Source organism: Temnothorax curvispinosus, unplaced genomic scaffold (assembly GCF_003070985.1).
Source record: "Temnothorax curvispinosus isolate PA1 unplaced genomic scaffold, ASM307098v1 QBEX01012825.1, whole genome shotgun sequence".
In the NCBI taxonomy this organism is placed as follows: domain Eukaryota; kingdom Metazoa; phylum Arthropoda; class Insecta; order Hymenoptera; family Formicidae; genus Temnothorax; species Temnothorax curvispinosus.
The window spans coordinates 2,894-3,343 of record NW_020222605.1 but is presented as its reverse complement, the minus strand read 5'-3'; positions in this window follow the sequence as shown (position 1 = coordinate 3,343).

Below are 450 nucleotides of genomic sequence, written 5' to 3'. Positions count from 1 at the left end.
GCATCAACAATAGTACCTCAACGGTGATGTGGAAATCTATTGGCATTGGACCCCGCGGAATTCTTATGGAAAGTGGCTTTCGGTCAAATGTTTCGAAACTTTGCAAAAAGATAGTTCTTAACATGTAGATTAAAAGTGTCAATGGGCATGAAGCTCAAAAAATTCGAGATTTTGAGCTACAGCCATCCAAAGTGGTAGATTTTTGAATTTCTGCAGCATATTCCGAAGTTCGGCAACGGTAGCTTATCTTAGTTGGGTGAGGTTTTACAAAAAATGGTAAATACAAAAGTTTTGTATTAGATTCGAGGCTCCTTTCTTTAAGGCTCTTTTTTCACTTTAAGACCCATCGCCTGTTTGGGGCCCATTGCCTATTTGGGACCCTACACATGTAGCCTATGGTGCATCCGGCCAGCTAAGACAAGACTGTGGGGCGTCCGGCCAGCTAAGACA